This window comes from Argopecten irradians, chromosome 2 (assembly GCF_041381155.1).
Source record: "Argopecten irradians isolate NY chromosome 2, Ai_NY, whole genome shotgun sequence".
NCBI classification, from domain to species: Eukaryota; Metazoa; Mollusca; class Bivalvia; order Pectinida; family Pectinidae; genus Argopecten; species Argopecten irradians.
The window spans coordinates 70,555,624-70,576,793 of record NC_091135.1 but is presented as its reverse complement, the minus strand read 5'-3'; the positions used below and the strand labels follow the sequence as shown (position 1 = coordinate 70,576,793).

Genomic DNA, 21,170 nt, shown 5'->3' with positions numbered 1-21,170 from the left:
AAAGCACTATGGACAGACAAACATGTACTTATAAACATTAGTTACACCACAGAATTAAAGCACTATGGACAGACAAACATGTACTTATAAACATTAGTTACAACACAGAATTAAAGCACTATGGACAGACAAACATGTACTTATAAACATTAGTTACAACACAGAATTAAAGCACATGTACTTATAAAAAAGTAGTTACAACACAGAATTAAAGCACTATGGACAGACAAACATGTACTTATAAACATTAGTTACAACACAGAATTAAAGCACTATGGACAGACAAACATGTACTTATAAACATTAGTTACAACACAGAATTAAAGCACTATGGACAGACAAACATGTACTTATAAACATTAGTTACAACACAGAATTAAAGTACTATGGATAAACATTAGTTACAACACAGAATTAAAGCACAATGGACAGACAAACATGTACTTATAAACATTAGTTACAACACAGAATTAAAGCACTATGGACAGACAAACATGTATGTACTTATAAACATTAGTTACAACACATAATTGAAGCAATATGGACAGACAAACATGTACTTATAAACATTAGTTACAACAGAAATAAAACACTGTGAAATTCATATTTTTGGTTCTTCATTTTACACCTTTTTTTAGTAGCCAAGGTTAGTAGAATTATTTTTCCTTTACCCTCATCTCTGTCAGCGTTTTGTTAAGAAAGATTTGAGTGTATTTCGATTCGGTATGTTGTCGCAATAATAGCGCTACAATGCTAACGCTACCCTGTTATACACTATACGACATTAAATAAATGTAAGGGCATTGATACATGTCATGGAATTCAGAGTTAAAATACCCCCCCCCCCCCGAAAAAATAGCATGGTACATAAAGCTGCAGCAAATCAACATTTAACAGTAATGTATCTTGCTTTTTTATGCCTTCTTGCATGATGAGGTTACGGATATGTAAATAATTTTTTTACATGTTTGTAATCATGAATGGTTTAATGCATTTGAAGTGTTCATTGTTCGAAAATGTCACAAAACCACAAAACTAAAGAAAGTAATCCGTTTAACAGAAAAAAAAACATTTGTCGTGAGTCAAAATCCCAGAAGCCTTAAACAATATAATGTTGCTATCATTTGGAATTTACAGCCAAATGTATGACAGACAAAGATTTGACGATTATATCAGTTATGAATTCCCCGCCTTTTTTCATCTCGCAAACAGTATTGCGTTGCGTTGAACATACCACGTCATCCCACTTATATCAAATAGAACTTTTAATGACGCCACAGTCCTGGTTTGAAGGATAGTTCTCGGGTTGTTCAGCATCGAAGTTTAAGTAAGTTGCTATACGTGTGCCGTCCTGTTTTCCATACACCAGCCTGAGAAAAGTCATTGATCCCCAACCAGATATAAACTAGTCCTGGATAGAAATGTGAAAGATAGAGTTATTCAACAAGTATTCAATACTTAGAATCTGTTTTAGTAAGGATTGTGTTACATAAGGAACAATTATGTAAACGTTATTTTGACTCTGGAAATGATGTGAACCGATACATCGTCATCTTCGTACGTCTGAGTATTCGAGTCTCATCAACGTAACCCCGTGATATTATAGGAAGATCGATCTAGACATTTACAAAATATTAACAATTGAATGCACAGCGTGTCAGTATTCTTATATTTATAGGAAACGAAATGATGCAGCTGAAATTGTATTGTGAACAAATTAATCTGTTTTATGATATGACTTTCGTGCTGTCCCATGTAACAAAGACACTGCGTAAATTTCATTTCTCTTACACCTACAAGTGTAATACTGGTTGGTCTCGGACAATACACTCATGTCACTCGAGGCTGTATTAAATGGCTAACCATGCAATAAAGCATCGTGACGTCACAGCGTCAACAAAATTACTATTTTCTCGGTACAATTTTGACATTTTTTTCAGAAACCTAGATTGGTTTACTTGAAAAGTAACAAACAACGGGATTTTTTGTAAAAAATAGTACGACATTTTCATATATGAGAACTGACTTGCACTCGCGATAAATTCGAATTTATTTGAAACAGCGGAAAATCATCATATTGCAATATAACTTCTATGACGGAGAGCAAAATACTCTTTCTTAAGTGGATATGAAGGATTGTTATATTCTTCCTTCGGGATCACAAAATATTGTAAACATCGTATTTTGTGATCGCTTTCATATGTGGATATGAAGGATAGGGATGTTGTAAAGAACATTTTGGACCCTCCGTAGAATATCCACATATAAAAGAAACTTATATAATTACACATGTGTAATATAACGTATTTGCATTGTGATTGGCTGATTTAGATTAAAATGGTATTCATCCGGTAACGCGTGGGAATTGACCTTTTACTACTAATTTTATCATGAAACCGAAACCAAACGGTGAACGATGAAAACTGAGACACAAAACGATCCAAAAACAAAACCATTATTACATATCATTATAAGCTACATTTAATACACAAAATAATTCTCTACACCAATTTTAGTACGAAACCAAACCCAAGCGGTGAACGATGAAAACTGAGCCACAAAACGATCCAATAACAAAACCATCATTATATATATATATATATCATTATAAGTTACATTTAATACACAAAATAATTCTCTACACCAGTTTTATTCCCAAAGCAAATGTGAAACACGTAAAATGAGCTGAGACATAAACGGACAGCACATCCTGATGCGTAACATCCTCAGTTCAGTGAAAACATCTCTTACATCTTAATAAAGAAAAGAAGAAAACAAACATGGCTATTTTCGCGTCAATGTCAATATGTAACGAAAACAAACATGGCTATTTTCGCGTCAATGTCAATATGTAACGTCACCGAAACGTCACTATATAAAAGACTGCCTTTTTTGTCGTGTATTCTCTACAAAATATTATATTACTGTATTTAAAAACATTTTCAGTTATTGAGATCGATTTACCATCAGTTACGATCTCACTCGCTGAAAATCTCCAAGGAAACGAATGCAAATATTCACAAGTTACAGTATCATACATAAACTCTGCTAGAACTTAAAATATGGCATTCCTCAAACTCAATTAATCATAAACATTCATCTAACCTCACCATACTCAAAAGATACTTCCCTGTAGCTGCATTTACCTCGTTCTATCATGTAGTGTTGGACAGCCTGTTGTTTACTAACACTGTCAATATGGAGTAGTACCGCTCCTTCAGCAGCACATTGTACACTACCATCTGACCAGGACATGGCACTAGGCAACTTCTTCAGGCAGCTGTCCGTAATTATATCACAGTCGTAACCATTAACGATCCCGCTCACAACTTTAAAAAATGACATAAAAATATAAGTGATTACAATTATACAATTGATTCAAGTAGAACTTGTCGTCAAAGGGCAACCGTTATCATCCCCTTCGCCCTCTTGCAATGAAATGACTAAATGTCTAAAAAAAAGGTGAATGTATCTTGCACGATATTGATTACGCACATCTACACTGAATAAGGATTATTGCTAATAAGTCAATAAGTTTAGTTGATCCCCCTATCTCCTAGTAGTTAAGATGAAGTAATCGGTCGACCGTAACGTAACAAAGGGTGATCACTCTCAAAAATTGGTGTATCGTGTAAGGATATAGACTACGCACACCTGTAGAGCAAATTTACATACCCGGACTACTATACCTTTTTAAAGACACCACTCTCTGTCTAAAAGTCTTTTGAGCTACAATATTGTAGCTAGCACACATGTACTGTATACAGATTATTGCTACCACGTTTCGTTGAATTAAAAAAATCCTAGATTCCATATAAGGATTAATATGGAAAACAAATCTTTTTTAATATTATGAAAATAGAGAAAATGTAACACACGAGTCTGAGTGTACTCTCATCACAAAACATTGTTCGGTGTATTGTTGCATACCTGTATTACACCATAGTGATAATGATATTATTAAAACAAAACAGAGGAAATGCTTCATATATTATCAGTTCGCTTTTATGACCTAAATAGGACCTTTTGGTCTGTCATATATTTGTATCTTTATTTGACCTTTGCTTGGTTTCAGGATTACCTGTGAACCCTAGTCACTCAATTATTTATGCTACCTCTAGCACAGCCCTATTAGTATCAATACTAATACTCGTAATATTGAAATTGTTACTACTTCCACGGGCATAGCTCCGATTGCTTAGCAAACGGGAGGCAACTCTTTGATACGTTAGTATTTAAAAGCCATAGTCATTGATCCCTCTTTTATTGTTCGTCTAAGATTATACAAAGAGTGTATAGGTAACACGCAAGGGAAGGATTTACTGAGTTCTATCTTTCGAAGTTAAACTTCAAAATGCCAAATACGCTATGTCTGTTATCTTAGATAAAAATCCGATGTCCAGTTTAAAATCAAATAATTGACATGGTATGATGAGCTTTTTAGTAATTCTACAGCAGTCTGAACTTGGAAAACCGAATGTTTATATGCACAACCGGTGTTATTTTGAGACAATACAATGTACCTATCCACTTTGAACTTGTAGATATCCACCAGAAAAAGCATCTTAGTAAAGAAAAATCAGTATTTATTGACTATATGCTTCAAAAGATACGAAAATAATTTATATATTTTTGACGTATTTTTAACCAGATTGTGTTCGTTATTATTGGCTAATTTATTTGCGAGTTACATAACACATTGTTGTTTGTTACACCTAAGTGGATATGAGATATACCTGAGAAGTATGACGTGTTTGGTCTCCAGGAACAATCTGAAGTATTTGTGATGATCCTATTGTGGAGGTGACAGATCCGTCCTGTGTCCTCGTACACCATTGACATACAACTAGCCTGTTGGCACATAGAACTACACTGAAGTACGGACTTTACTGGTCCGACAGTGGTCAAATGGTCGTTAGGGAGTAAGTTCGCAAATACCCCGTTCCTCTGTAGGATAATTTCACCGTTTGCCAATAATACTGAAAAATGGATAATTATAATCACCTTTGTGTTTTATTTTCTTATTAACCTTAATATTGGGTTCGGAATTTGGTAAACAGAGTTGTTAGTTTTCAAATGTAAACCGTAAGTGTCGTTTCTTTAAGTTTAACATCGTATTACAGAATATAGTCTAGTTTGTGAACACATACCTATGCCTTTTACTTCCATGTCAGGTAACTTCAGTTTTGCCCCTCCATACCGGTATGGACTATAAGACTCTTTCATATGTGAGTATGAAGGATAGGGATATTCTACCCAAGGGTCACAAAATGTAGTAAAACCCGAGGCTTGCCGAGGGTGTTGCAACATTTTGTGATCCCGAGGGTAGAATATCCCAATCCTTCATATCCACTTATGAAAGAGTATTTTTCTTTCATACCTCGACTTTTCTTGCAATTTTACAACTATTCTATCCCGCCATTTTGAAATAAATTCGAAGAAATCCACGACTGGAAGTCAATTTTCCATACATGAAAAATTACATAATATTTTCAACACAAATCCGTTGTTTGTATCTTTTATAGTAAAAACCAGTCATATTTGTGAAAATAATGTTTAAATTCTATCGAGGAAATAGCCAGTATTACACGAAATACCAGTGCTCAATTATATGAAACATTCTACATTCTCATTTTATGCCAAAGAATGTTGTAGATGTGTACCTTGACAAGTACATGTCTTACATGGGTTATTTCGTATTTGAATTGTACCTTGAAGTACTCTATTAGTAAAAATAGTTTATGAACAATGGAAGACTGATGCGTTCTGTGACATTTCTACAAACTTACATTGTTATCCTGGCTATTGTCTCAATTTGACATTTCTGCAAACTTACATTGTTATCCTGGCTATTGTCTCAATTTGACATTTCTACAAACTTACATTGTTATCCTGGCTATCGTCTCAATTTGACATTTCTACAAACTTACATTGTTATCCTGGCTATTGTCTCAATTTGACATTTCTACAAACTTACATTGTTATCCTGGCTATTGTCTCAATTTGACATTTCTACAAACTTACATTGTTATCCTGGCTATCGTCTCAATTTGACATTTCTACAAACTTGCATTGTTATCCTGGCTATTGTCTCAATTTGACATTTCTACAAACTTACATTGTTATCCTGGCTAATGTCTCAATTTGACATTTCTACAAACTTACATTGTTATCCTGGCTATTGTCTCAATTTGACATTTCTACAAACTTACATTGTTATCCTGGCTATTGTCTCAATTTGACACGAATATGTGACTACTTTAACGCTGCTATGGACACGGCTGACTAGATGAGTGGGTCTCTATTAGGTGTAAAAAGGAGTTTAAACATTTCACATATTTTCAATGGTTATACAATCTAGTTTAAACATTTCACATATTTTCAATGGTTATACAATCTACCTCGCTATTAATACAATAATAAGTGAGATTAAATCAGGGTAGATCAGGCTTATCATTCGTACACGAGAGCGGGTTGATATATGTTTCCGCCGTATTGACGAAAATATTTTCTATTAGTATCTCCTGCTATCTGGTCATTATTTTCTATTAGTATCTCCTGCTTTCTGGTCATTATTTTCTATTAATATCTCCTGCTATCTGGTCATTATTTTCTATTAGTATCTCCTGCTTTCTGGTCATTATTTTCTATTAGTATCTCCTGCTATCTGGTCATTATTTTCTATTAATATCTCCTGCTTTCTGGTCATTATTTTCTATTAATATCTCCTGCTATCTGGTCATTATTTTCTATGAGTATCCCCTGCTATCTGGTCATTATTTTCTATTAGTATCTCCTGCTATCTGGTCATTATTTTCTATTAGTATCTCCTGCTTTCTGGTCATTATTTTCTATAAGTATCTCCTGCTATCTGGTCATTATTTTCTATTAATATCTCCTGCTATCTAGTCATTATTTTCTATTAGTATCTCCTGCTTTCTGGTCATTATTTTCTATTAATATCTCCTGCTATCTGGTCATTATTTTCTATTAATATCTCCTGCTTTCTGGTCATTATTTTCTATTAATATCTCCTGCTATCTGGTCATTATTTTCTATTAATATCTCCTGCTATCTGGTCATTATTTTCTATTAATATCTCCTGCTATCTGGTCATTATTTTCTATTAGTATCTCCTGCTATCTGGTCATTATTTTCTATTAGTATCTCCTGCTTTCTGGTCATTATTTTCTATTAATATCTCCTGCTATCTGGTCATTATTTTCTATTAATATCTCCTGCTATCTGGTCATTATTTTCTATTAATATCTCCTGCTATCTGGTCATTATTTTCTATTAGTATCTCCTGCTATCTGGTCATTATTTTCTATTAGTATCTCCTGCTTTCTGGTCATTATTTTCTATTAGTATCTCCTGCTTTCTGGTCATTATTTTCTATTAGTATCTCCTGCTATCTGGTCATTATTTTCTATTAATATCTCCTGCTATCTGGTCATTATTTTCTATTAGTATCTCCTGCTATCTGGTCATTATTTTCTATTAATATCTCCTGCTATCTGGTCATTATTTTCTATTAATATCTCCTGCTATCTGGTCATTATTTTCTATTAGTATCTCCTGCTATCTGGTCATTATTTTCTATTAATATCTCCTGCTATCTGGTCATTATTTTCTATTAGTATCCCCTGCTATCTGGTCATTATTTTCTATTAGCGTCTCCTGCTATCTGGTCATTATTTTCTATTAATATCTCCTGCTATCTGGTCATTATTTTCTATTAATATCTCCTGCTATCTGGTCATTATTTTCTATAAGTATCTCCTGCTATCTGGTCATTATTTTCTATTAATACCTCCTGCTATCTGGTCATTATTTTCTATTAGTATCTCCTGCTATCTGGTCATTATTTTCTATTAATATCTCCTGCTATCTGGTCATTATTTTCTATTAGTATCTCCTGCTATCTGGTCATTATTTTCTATTAATATCTCCTGCTTTCTGGTCATTATTTTCTATTAGTATCTCCTGCTATCTGGTCATTATTTTCTATTAATATCTCCTGCTTTCTGGTCATTATTTTCTATTAGTATCTCCTGCTTTCTGGTCATTATTTTCTATTAATATCTCCTGCTATCTGGTCATTATTTTCTATTAGTATCTCCTGCTATCTGGTCATTATTTTCTATTAGTATCTCCTGCTATCTGGTCATTATTTTCTATTAGTATCTCCTGCTTTCTGGTCATTATTTTCTATTAGTATCTCCTGCTATCTGGTCATTATTTTCTATTAATATCTCCTGCTATCTGGTCATTATTTTCTATTAGTATCTCCTGCTATCTGGTCATTATTTTCTATTAGTATCTCCTGCTATCTGGTCATTATTTTCTATTAATATCTCCTGCTTTCTGGTCATTATTTTCTATTAGTATCTCCTGCTTTCTGGTCATTATTTTCTATTAGTATCTCCTGCTATCTGGTCATTATTTTCTATTAGTATCTCCTGCTATCTGGTCATTATTTTCTATTAGTATCTCCTGCTATCTGGTCATTATTTTCTATTAGTATCTCCTGCTATCTGGTCATTATTTTCTATTAATATCTCCTGCTTTCTGGTCATTATTTTCTATTAGTATCTCCTGCTTTCTGGTCATTATTTTCTATTAGTATCTCCTGCTATCTGGTCATTATTTTCTATTAGTATCTCCTGCTATCTGGTCATTATTTTCTATTAATATCTCCTGCTATCTGGTCATTATTTTCTATTAGTATCTCCTGCTATCTGGTCATTATTTTCTATAAGTATCTCCTGCTATCTGGTCATTATTTTCTATTAGTATCTCCTGCTTTCTGGTCATTATTTTCTATTAGTATCTCCTGCTATCTGGTCATTATTTTCTATTAGTATCTCCTGCTATCTGGTCATTATTTTCTATAAGTATCTCCTGCTATCTGGTCATTATTTTCTATTAGTATCTCCTGCTATCTGGTCATTATTTTCTATTAGTATCTCCTGCTATCTGGTCATTATTTTCTATTAGTATCTCCTGCTTTCTGGTCATTATTTTCTATTAGTATCTCCTGCTTTCTGGTTATTATTTTCTATTAGTATCTCCTGCTATCTGGTCATTATTTTCTATAAGTATCTCCTGCTATCTGGTCATTATTTTCTATTAATACCTCCTGCTATCTGGTCATTATTTTCTATTAGTATCTCCTGCTATCTGGTCATTATTTTCTATTAATATCTCCTGCTATCTGGTCATTATTTTCTATTAGTATCTCCTGCTATCTGGTCATTATTTTCTATTAGTATCTCCTGCTTTCTGGTCATTATTTTCTATTAGTATCTCCTGCTTTCTGGTCATTATTTTCTATTAGTATCTCCTGCTTTCTGGTCATTATTTTCTATTAATATCTCCTGCTATCTGGTCATTATTTTCTATTAGTATCTCCTGCTATCTGGTCATTATTTTCTATTAATATCTCCTGCTATCTGGTCATTATTTTCTATTAGTATCTCCTGCTATCTGGTCATTATTTTCTATTAATATCTCCTGCTATCTGGTCATTATTTTCTATTAGTATCTCCTGCTATCTGGTCATTATTTTCTATTAGTATCTCCTGCTATCTGGTCATTATTTTCTATTAGTATCTCCTGCTATCTGGTCATTATTTTCTATTAGTATCTCCTGCTTTCTGGTCATTATTTTCTATTAGTATCTCCTGCTTTCTGGTCATTATTTTCTATTAGTATCTCCTGCTTTCTGGTCATTATTTTCTATTAGTATCTCTCCTGCTTTCTGGTCATTATTTTCTATTAGTATCTCCTGCTATCTGGTCATTATTTTCTATTAGTATCTCCTGCTATCTGGTCATTATTTTCTATTAGTATCTCCTGCTTTCTGGTCATTATTTTCTATTAGTATCTCCTGCTATCTGGTCATTATTTTCTATTAGTATCTCCTGCTATCTGGTCATTATTTTCTATTAGTATCTCCTGCTATCTGGTCATTATTTTCTATTAGTATCTCCTGCTTTCTGGTCATTATTTTCTATTAGTATCTCCTGCTATCTGGTCATTATTTTCTATTAGTATCTCCTGCTTTCTGGTCATTATTTTCTATTAGTATCTCCTGCTATCTGGTCATTATTTTCTATTAATATCTCCTGCTTTCTGGTCATTATTTTCTATTAGTATCTCCTGCTATCTGGTCATTATTTTCTATTAATATCTCCTGCTTTCTGGTCATTATTTTCTATTAGTATCTCCTGCTTTCTTGTCATTATTTTCTATAAGTATCTCCTGCTTTCTGGTCATTATTTTCTATTAGTATCTCCTGCTTTCTGGTCATTATTTTCTATAAGTATCTCCTGCTATCTGGTCATTATTTTCTATTAGTATCTCCTGCTTTCTGGTCATTATTTTCTATTAGTATCTCCTGCTATCTGGTCATTATTTTCTATTAATATCTCCTGCTATCTGGTCATTATTTTCTATTAGTATCTCCTGCTATCTGGTCATTATTTTCTATTAATATCTCCTGCTATCTGGTCATTATTTTCTATTAGTATCTCCTGCTATCTGGTCATTATTTTCTATTAATATCTCCTGCTATCTGGTCATTATTTTCTATTAATATCTCCTGCTTTCTGGTCATTATTTTCTATTAGTATCTCCTGCTTTCTGGTCATTATTTTCTATTAGTATCTCCTGCTATCTGGTCATTATTTTCTATTAATATCTCCTGCTTTCTGGTCATTATTTTCTATTAGTATCTCCTGCTATCTGGTCATTATTTTCTATTAGTATCTCCTGCTATCTGGTCATTATTTTCTATTAATATCTCCTGCTATCTGGTCATTATTTTCTATTAGTATCTCCTGCTATCTGGTCATTATTTTCTATTAATATCTCCTGCTATCTGGTCATTATTTTCTATTAATATCTCCTGCTATCTGGTCATTATTTTCTATTAATATCTCCTGCTATCTGGTCATTATTTTCTATTAATATCTCCTGCTATCTGGTCATTATTTTCTATTAGTATCTCCTGCTATCTGGTCATTATTTTCTATTAGTATCTCCTGCTTTCTGGTCATTATTTTCTATTAATATCTCCTGCTATCTGGTCATTATTTTCTATTAGTATCTCCTGCTATCTGGTCATTATTTTCTATTAGTATCTCCTGCTTTCTGGTCATTATTTTCTATTAGTATCTCCTGCTTTCTGGTCATTATTTTCTATTAGTATCTCCTGCTTTCTGGTCATTATTTTCTATTAGTATCTCCTGCTATCTGGTCATTATTTTCTATTAATATCTCCTGCTATCTGGTCATTATTTTCTATTAGTATCTCCTGCTATCTGGTCATTATTTTCTATTAGTATCTCCTGCTATCTGGTCATTATTTTCTATTAGTATCTCCTGCTATCTGGTCATTATTTTCTATTAGTATCTTCTGCTATCTGGTCATTATTTTCTATTAATATCTCCTGCTATCTGGTCATTATTTTCTATTAGTATCTCCTGCTATCTGGTCATTATTTTCTATTAATATCTCCTGCTATCTGGTCATTATTTTCTATGAGTATCCCCTGCTATCTGGTCATTATTTTCTATTAATATCTCCTGCTATCTGGTCATTATTTTCTATTAGTATCTCCTGCTATCTGGTCATTATTTTCTATTAATATCTCCTGCTATCTGGTCATTATTTTCTATTAGTATCTCCTGCTATCTGGTCATTATTTTCTATTAGTATCTCCTGCTATCTGGTCATTATTTTCTATTAGTATCTCCTGCTATCTGGTCATTATTTTCTATTAATATCTCCTGCTTTCTGGTCATTATTTTCTATTAGTATCTCCTGCTATCTGGTCATTATTTTCTATTAGTATCTCCTGCTTTCTGATCATTATTTTCTATTAGTATCTCCTGCTATCTGGTCATTATTTTGCGAGGTACGAACAGTGTTTTTTGTGTACGATTTATTTACATAATGATGTTGAATCCTCTTTGCTAGACAGATGTAAAAAATAGATAAATAAACAAATAAATTTTAAAAAAAATTGTCGCTAACCATGTACTGTATTTCAGATAGAACTACTAAGATGATCAAGTACAGACATGCTATATGATTCAAATGTATAATAATGAAATTCAAATTCTAGATATTCTAAAAATTCTAAAAATCTACATTGATAATACATATATAATGTATATAATGTATATGTACAGTATAATACATGCATTTCAACAGTAAAAAAACAGTTTTGTCCATTTACAAATAGATTAAGTTTATTTAATGCCATGTAACCATGGTTTCATAACAATTGTAAATTATTCGCAGGTAATTCGCAGGTTTTCGGCCTCATTGAAAGTCAAGGGACTTGTGGAGAGGCATTGATGGGCTCCGTGCGTGCGATGACTGATAGATTGTTTTAACCCCTCCCTACACCGACAAGAAATTGAGTTCCGGTTGCCCGCGCAATTGAAATCATAGTAATTACAGTACATATGATACAAGTTAAAAAAAAATGCTAGTTTAGCATACTGAGTGTAGCCTTAAAGATATAGAATTTTGGTTTTCTCTTGTGTTTTAATGTCATTATAAATAATCATAATATAGTATTCGGTATTGATATAAAAATTGGTGATAATAGTGGCGGGGCTTTCCCCAGACATCTGGAGTTGTAGGCCAGTATTAGTTTGTCACTAAACTGATTTGGTCTCGTATCTGGTTGATCGAAAAACTTTACTTATTTAACACACAGAATCAGGCGGAGGCGAACTTGCTTGGGTGATGTTTCCGATGATTGTTCAGTCTGCTTTTGAATATATTAACATTTGGTGTACTCGATACATCATTAGGAAGACCATTCCACAGGTTTACCACACGGTTGGAAAAGACGTTTCTGCTTGAGTTTAGTCTGAAAGACTTCTTAAAGATTTTGTTGGCGTTTCCTCTAGAAGCTGTGTATGTCGGTTTTCGGAACATCCTTCTTGAGTCTATAGAATCTATCTTATTGATGATTTTGAAGGTTTGAATCAAGTCGGATCTATTTCTCCAGCGTTGGAAGGCCAAGTTTTCTTAGTCTCTTATCGTATGGGATGTCCTTTAGGGAGGGCATTCTTTTAGTTGCTCTTCTCTGGACGTTTTTTATAGCTCTTTTATCTTTCTGATACATAGGTGACCATATAGATGATCCATACTCTAGGCGCGGCCTTACCAGTGTCTTGAACAATAGTGAATACATCTGAATCCATATATGTGAATGTTCTGAAGATTACCCCCATGATTTTGTTTGCTTTCGCTGTTGCGTTATTTAAATGTTCAGAAAAAAAGTTAATTTGTGGTCTATAGTCACACCGAGGTCTCTGTTTTGTTGATTGTTATCTTCAAGTTGTTTTCTCCAATAGTGAATTTTGTATTCTTAATTTCTATATGTTTGCACTTGTCTAGATTGGGTTCCATAAGCCAGGTGTTTGTCCACTTAGTTATGTTGTCTATGCTGCTTTGGAATTCATGCATATGTGTTGTAGAACTTGATGTTGAGTATAGTTTATTATCGTCTGTAAAAAGCTTAGTGATACAGGTAGCAGCTTCTGGTATGTCGTTAACATATATTAAAAACAGTACTGGTCCGAGTACGCTGCCCTGTGGAACTCCACTGCTTACTGGGTGTACATCAGATGTTTGGCCATCAATGGTAACTCTCTGTCCCATTCCAGATAGAAAATCTTTTATCCAGGATAATAGCTTTCATTTATTTCCATAGCTTACATCTTTATGGAGAAGCAGGCGATGAGACACTTTATCAAAAGCCTTTTTGAAGTCAAGGTAAATGACGTCGATGTTATGACCGTTGTCTAGCGCCGTTATCCAGTCTTCTTATGTCTTCAGTAGTTGAATTGCACAGGGTCGTCCTTGTCTGAATCCATGTTGGTCTTTAGTGAAAAAATGGTTGGCTTCCATGTGTTTGATTATTCCGTCACGAATTATGCGGCGTAAAATTTTGGAAGGAACAGAAGTCAGTCTAATGGGTCTGTAGTTTCCTGATCTTTCCGTGACCCCTTTTAGTATATAGAATGTCCAATCAATTTGCTTGAAGTTGAAATCCCCTACGATTTATTCGTGTGAGCTGTTGTTTGAATATATTTTGTCGAGCAAATTTAATAGTTTGAAATTTCCCGTTTCTGTAGAATTTCGGCTTGTGTAGACGATACATAAGAGCAGACGATTATTTCCCTTCAGATTGATGATACAGCATAGTTGATCATCCATGTCATCGACTAATTCAATGGTGTCCACACTAATGTGGCTTTTGACATATATTCCCATTCCTCGCTTGCAGGTTTTCGACTGTAGCAGGTTGTAGTCGTCTAGTATAAAACAGATTCTGGATTTAAAATATTACAACATTCCTCCTATCTGGATTTATTTTGGTTATCTTTTTGGACGGAATCTGTTAAGATTTCTTCCAGAGTCCAACTCGTAGATGAGTTTTTGGGAATGGTCACCTGTTGCGCCCTGCGGAGGCTGGAGAGTGGTGTTATTATGTATGTCCACTGTAGTTAGTACTTTGTTGATGTTCGACAGATCTCTCTTGTGAATTTGGCTTATGGAATGTGTTGTAGCTGTTGTTTGTATGTTTTTTGTCCTACTTCTGTTCTTGGCTGCTGGGCCACCTATGGCGGGGCTATCCCCAGACAATAGGTTATCCGGAGGTGTTTTTGTTGCTGTCAAGGCGGGTTTAGCGGCGGGGCAATCCCCAAACACTATGCATTTCTTGACTTCATCAGTTTTTTTTTTTTTTTTTTTTTTTTTTTTTTTTTTTTTTTTTTCACTCAGAGCAGCAGAGAATCAACTAACCACCAGCTAACAGCAAATTTTCTTTTTTTTTTTTTAAACTGAATAATTTTATCTATTCTACTTCAACACATACACCTACACAATATACAATATACATTTTTAACTAATGCATACAGTACACACTTATATACTGTATATACATACATACATAATTCATACATACATACATACATACATACATACATACATACATACATACATACATACATGCCGCACACACACACACACACACACACACACACACACACACACACACAACACACACACACACACACACACACACACAACACACACAACACACACACACACACACACACACACAACATATATATATATATACATACATACATACATACATACATACATACATGCATACATGCATACATACATACATAGTCCGTACATACACCCTCACATACACTCACCCTCACATACATACATATACATACATACATACATACATACATACATACAACATACATACGTACATACATACATACATACATACATACATACATACATACATACATACAAATGCATATTACATATTGAGATAATTTGCATAGCTGATACCGTGTTTTATTCTCATTTTCTCATCACGGTGATTACTTTTCTTTTGATTTTTAATACTCTATATCACATATCAATGACAATGTTGTATTACATATTTTCTAAAATTACCCTGCCTGAAGCATGCCTGTTATATATAGTTACAGACCAAACATCTGACATAATATTATCTAATATGATATAATATTTAATTTGAGGTGTTTACGAGTTACGTCAAACTGAAATGTGTTAATTTATTTCACAATTTCCTTTAGCATGCATGCCTGCTAAAAACAAGAGTCCACTGCACATAGTGCATATAGCAGGCTACACATGACATAATTATACAAAGTTTATTACAAAATTTTCCTTAAGATGCAGGCCTGTTAACAAAAGTCCACTGCACATAGTGCATGTAGCAGGCTACACTTGTGACATACTTATTCAAATATCCATTACTAGGGTATACTATCACAAATTTGGGAAACAATATCAATAGTTACTACTGTTTTCTGTTTAGAATTGCAAAAAAGCCAGAACTCATTTTTAAGTTGCTTCCTCAATTGTATTTTTGTAATTTCTGTGTTTGGAAGTCTGTTATTGTGTTTAATGTCATTTCTGCATTTCCATATTGTCCACTTCATGATACAAATAAAAGTGTTTATTAATAAAGCAAGTCTACTTTTACCAGGATAACCAAGAATAACAATTTCTTCTTTATCTAGTGTTCCTGAAATATATTCAGGTACAACGTTTTTCATTATGGTATCCATATAATCCAAAATAAGTTTCGTATAAGCACAACTGAAGAATAAATGTTGTATATATTCGTTTTCGACTTTGCAGAAATGACATTTTCCATCTGAGTTACCGAATTTCATTATCTTCTTTTCTGTATATATAAGTTGGTGGATACATTTCCATTGAAATTCTTTAATCTTAAGACATGTTAATATATTAAAAACAATTTAACCAGATATCTTTCCATTGAAATTGTATTTGATAAAGGTTCTCCCATTTCATTTCAACATCGGGTCTATTATTCCCGTTAAGTTTCATGCTTACTGATTTGAGTTTTAAATTTTTATATTCGATTATTTTATTATATCGATCAATGATATTCAATTCAGAATCCACAAAAATATTAGATTTTTCCTCATTTAAGATATCTTCCTCGCGTAATATTCGTTTATATTTCATTGGTATTGCAGACTTCAATCTTGATAACTCTGAAATGCAGTTTCTTTTATCTCTTAGTTCCCATAAATATCTTGATCACTTTTGAACTGTTTCTGTGTGGAATCCCATACATCACCTATCGTATGTATTCCACTGCTTGAAAAGGAGTTAAAGAAAAGTGGTTTTCTATTAAAGACAATCATATGATTGCCAAATAATTCTCGATTCAAAAGTTCCTGAATGTTTCTTGCATCATTAACTCTTAAAAGTGTTGACCATGCTGATAACAAGTTTTTGTAAAATTTAGAAATACGACTAAAGTTTAGCGAATTAGTGTCTGAGCATTTACACAGAAAGAAATTGCTTCCAAACTTACTGTCTAATGATTGCAGCCAGTACTGACCAATTGCATTCCATGAAGTAATGGGAGTTTTAATGATTTTATATAACAATTTTATTTGTTTACTCAATGTGAAAAAACTAACATCCATAACATCCATGCCTCCAATACACTTTGGAGAACGCATCACCTTTCTAGGAACCATATCCTTCCCATTCCACAAAAAATTCCAAATTAGTGTGTTTAATTCCTTCAAATATTTGTCAGGTATTCCACGAGCGTCTAATTCGTGGCCAATCTTAGATATAATAAGTGAATTAATAATAATAACATTTTTACCGAAGATAGACAGGTTTCTCGCTTTCCAAACGTGCATACAACTATTAATCTTATTTATTTTGTCTCTCCATATTGCGTCGTTATCTATTTCATGCCCATGGTGAATACCTAGTGTTTTGATGTTCGATCGTGTCCAATTGATTGCTGTAAATCTAGGTAGATTATTTTTCCATCTTCCAAGATATATTCCAGTAGTTTTTTGTAGATTTACTTTTGAGCCTGATGCTTTTTCATAATGTCCTAAAATTTTAAACGATTCCGTAATTGACTTTTCATCTCTAAGAAACAATTGCGTATCATCAGCAAACATGTTAATTTTTGTTTCAATTTGACCTGGAAGTTTTAAGCCGTTTATACTATTGCTTTTGCGAATTGAACATGCCAAAGGTTCTGCTTGAATAATGTACAAAATTGGTGCGATTGGACAGCCCTGCCTTGCAGATCTTGAAATGCCAAAATATTCCGAGATAAAACCATTTGTCTTAATACATGTCTTCGCATCCACTAACAACATTTGTACCCAACCCCGTAAATTTATTCCAAAATTAAACCGCTCGAGACATTTGTCTATCCATCCCCATTCAACCCTATCGAAAGCTTTTTGTTGATCTAGAAAGATAACAGACCCCTCTTCATTCTCTAAATCAGTATATTCAAATACATCCTGTATCAATCTATTCGCGTCGGCAATGTTTCTTCCAGGAACGAAACCTTTTTGATCCGGATGTATGATATCTGGAAGAACTTTCTTTATTCTGTTGGCCAATGTTTTTGCAATTATCTTATAGTCAACGTTTAGCATCGTTAGTGGTCGCCAATTTTTAATATCTTCACGCTCGCCTTTTTTGTACAATAACGTTAGTATTCCTTTTGTTTGTGATGTTGATAACTTATTAGTATTTCATATTTCATAAACTAGTTCAATAAATTCTTTTTTAATTATGTGCCAGTAAATCTGATAAAATTCAGAAACAATTCCATCTTCACCCGGGGATTTATTCTTTTTCATTTCACTGATACTCTTAAATATTTCATCTTCGCTCATCTCTTTATCCATACATGTTCTTTGATCATCTGAAATTTTGTTCTCTAGATTAACTAAAAGAATATCCGCAGCATCTCTGTCCCATCCTTCGGATGTAAAGAGTTGCTTATAAAATTTAATCTGTTCTCTTTGGATAGAATTTATGTCATTTTTTTTTATAATCTCCTTCTGCGGTTTTAATTTTATGCCAAAGCTTTTCTTTAGCACGCTGTTTTTCTAGGTTAAAAAAATATTTTGTTGATCTTTCATGCTCTTCGAACTCCTGCACTCTCGCTCTTACTCTCAACCCTGTTGCTTTATTACTGTAATGCTCTCTCAGAATGTTAGTTAGCATGTTGATTTTTTCATTATCTGGGTTAGTCTTTGTTAATGCATCCAGTTCTTTTTCGATTTCATCAATGTACCTGTCGGTCTTATTCAGGCACTTTGCAACAGATATTGTTATTTCTTTAATCTTAATTTTTGCTATGTCCCACCAGTCTTTCAAATTATCATATTTGTTCTTTTCTGTAACCCAATGAGTCCAAAAGGCTTGAAATGTATTTTTGAACATATCGTTTTTTATTGTATTAACATTCATTTTCCACGTCCCTGGACCAATTGTCACCTTATCTGTATTGATTTTTAATGTAATCATATTATGGTCGCTATGAACACATGATGTAATATCTGTTTTGGCTATATCATTTTCAATGTCTTTGGTAACAAGGAACATGTCTATTCTTGATTTTGAAATTCCTCTTTTGAATGTGTATTCCGATTTTCTAGGGTTACGAAGTCTCCAAATATCCACAAGTTGAAATGAATCAATTAAAAATTTTAGACATGATGTTGTGGAGTCATCTGCATTTTTATGTGGGTATCTATCTATTTGATTGTTTAGCGTACAATTAAAATCACCAGCATATATATAACTATTATCAAATAGGTGATTGTTAATAATTTTTCTTAAGAATTTGTATCGTTCAGAGTTATTATTAGGTGCATACAGGTTTACTATATTGCATATATTTCTTTCGTCATTTTTTAAAATACATGTTAATAACCTTCCACTATGCATTTCTTGACTTCATCAGTCTGCACCTTTTTTTTTAGTTAGATCAATGTCTCTCATATGTTTGTCTGTTTGATTCAGAGTGGGCCTGTTGTTTTTTCGAGGTATTTGTTCTTCCTTTCGTCCCTCTGTTGATTCGTCAGGTCCCTTGTGAGGATTTCATTATAGCTATAAGAGGTTTTGCCTTATCCGGAGTGAGTTTGCCTATACTGTATAGTGTAAGTACTTGAGGAGCATCTATTCCCAGGATTCGCGACAACTCCTGGAATATTTTTTATTCATGGGCCTCAGATGTTGTTGACAATTCAGGCATACGGAATAGAATTATATTCCTTTGATTTCCGGTCGTGTAGTAGCTCATCGACTATTTCTGTTTTGCTAGACTGTTTGCTTGACTGGACTTCAATTCTGAGTTGATTTTTCGTTGAAACTTCTATTTGATTCGTTCATGTTTCTATTCCATTTAGCCTTTCTTCATTTTTCTCACAAAGATTTGTAAGCGAGTTATTGATTTGGTCCAAGGTTGGTTTGGTCGTGGTATAGACATGTCAGGTCCATGTCAGGTTAGGTATTTCACCCGTGATAATACAGTCATATACAGTCTTGGAAATGCCTGTGCAGTGTTGACAACAGAAATTCACAAATTACAAAGGACTAGATATGGTAATGGCTCTTTTTGGCCCCTAAATCTACCAAAATTCAAATTAAGTATTTAGAAATTAAGTTGCTGTGTTTGAAATATTGAATACGCCCCTGATAAAAACTTAATGATATTTTTATTGACAGGAAGTATGTTTTTGCTCTATAATCATGGTAACTTTGCATAAATTATGCAAATTTGAAAATTTGGTCAATTTTGGCATATTTTTTGATAGTTTTTCTTTTAAAAGCAATAGAGCGCAACCTAGAACAAACTTTATATTTTACAGGAATTAGCAGACACGAAGAATACATCATTTTGAGAAATACAAAGTTTGTTCTAGAATGCGCTCTATGTTTACTAGATGAAAAACTGCATTAAAAAGGTCAATTTTGATGAAATATTCACATTTTGCATAATTTATGTGTAATAAAAATGGTTGCCATGGCAACTAGAACTGCTATAATACCTAATAACACTATTAAATATGTCGTGTATGTAGTTAAGATTTGAAATGCAATATTTACATCTTAAAATAACAGACTTTAAAAAATAGCGGATTTGGGGGCCACAAAAGGCCCTTACCATACCTAGTGTCCAATTCTATTTGACAACTGCCACACATATAGATGGAATCCTCAGGCTTGGACCTTTTCATGTGGTATAGACTCTCAGCCATTATCCTCTGTGATAATCTAGGTGACCTATATTTACAATATGTATTTACGCAATATGTATTTAAGTGATTAATTACACTATTACATACATTGGGTTCGATGGCGAGTCAATCCCAAAACACCCCTATATTTACACGAAAATAATGGGAAGATGAGTCAAATATGTTACTCAAATCGAGTATAGGCTTTATCGAGACGGAAGATGAACAGTCCATATCCATAATTATGCAGTTATTGTGGGACATCCTTATGTTAATATATGAAAAGAATAAAGAGAAGGATGGCGGGTCAATCCCCAAATATCCTTTGGTGATATATTTTAATTTATACACTGTTCTTGGATAAGGACAATGACCATCTTTCTTAGCCAAGCTCTGCTCAGGACTTCACCAGGATAGATGCCGTCTGTATAAAGGCTATAAGATGCCTTAATGGTTGTATGGTTCTTGTTTCTTTTCCTGGATTTATAGACGTCGTAAGGAAACCTGGGCGCTCTCACACCGTGGCTTTG

At 33.4% G+C, this 21,170-nt stretch overlaps 1 pseudogene; it reads right to left on the bottom strand.

Moving 5' to 3' along the window:
- Positions 1–1,191: 1,191 nt before the first annotated feature.
- Positions 1,192–5,226, bottom strand: LOC138316825 (uncharacterized; annotated as a pseudogene).
- Between the last annotated feature and the right edge of the window lie 15,944 nt (positions 5,227–21,170).